Source organism: Sinocyclocheilus rhinocerous, unplaced genomic scaffold (assembly GCF_001515625.1).
Source record: "Sinocyclocheilus rhinocerous isolate Xijiao unplaced genomic scaffold, SAMN03320098_v1.1 scaffold313, whole genome shotgun sequence".
Classification (NCBI taxonomy): Eukaryota; Metazoa; Chordata; class Actinopteri; order Cypriniformes; family Cyprinidae; genus Sinocyclocheilus; species Sinocyclocheilus rhinocerous.
The window spans coordinates 679,262-679,555 of record NW_015627539.1 but is presented as its reverse complement, the minus strand read 5'-3'; the positions used below and the strand labels follow the sequence as shown (position 1 = coordinate 679,555).

Sequence of the window (294 nt, the reverse complement as noted above, 5' to 3'; positions counted from 1 at the left end):
CGTTCGAGAGGGTTCCTTGAGCTGAAGGGATCCCCCGAATTTGGCGCGGATTCGTCACGCCGTTACGGAGATATGGCCGTTCAAAGTTTCAGTGGTTTTCCATAGACTTAACCTTCAAAAGCGTTTCATCCAGGTCACCAGTAGCAAACAATAGAGCACGCTCTGCTGGACAAACTAAGTAATTACACCATTTCAAGCATTTTATCTGCATTATATGTTCTGTAAAAAAAAATTTCATATCGCCGGCATATTCGCCGATACCGATATATATCGGCAACAGGCTCATATCGGCAG

At 44.6% G+C, this 294-nt stretch overlaps 1 protein-coding gene across 1 annotated transcript in view; it reads right to left on the bottom strand.

The window, feature by feature from the left end:
- LOC107729704 (RAC-gamma serine/threonine-protein kinase-like) overlaps positions 1–294 on the bottom strand; it is a 19,796-nt gene that overhangs the window by 14,045 nt on the left and 5,457 nt on the right. The window lies entirely within an intron of this gene.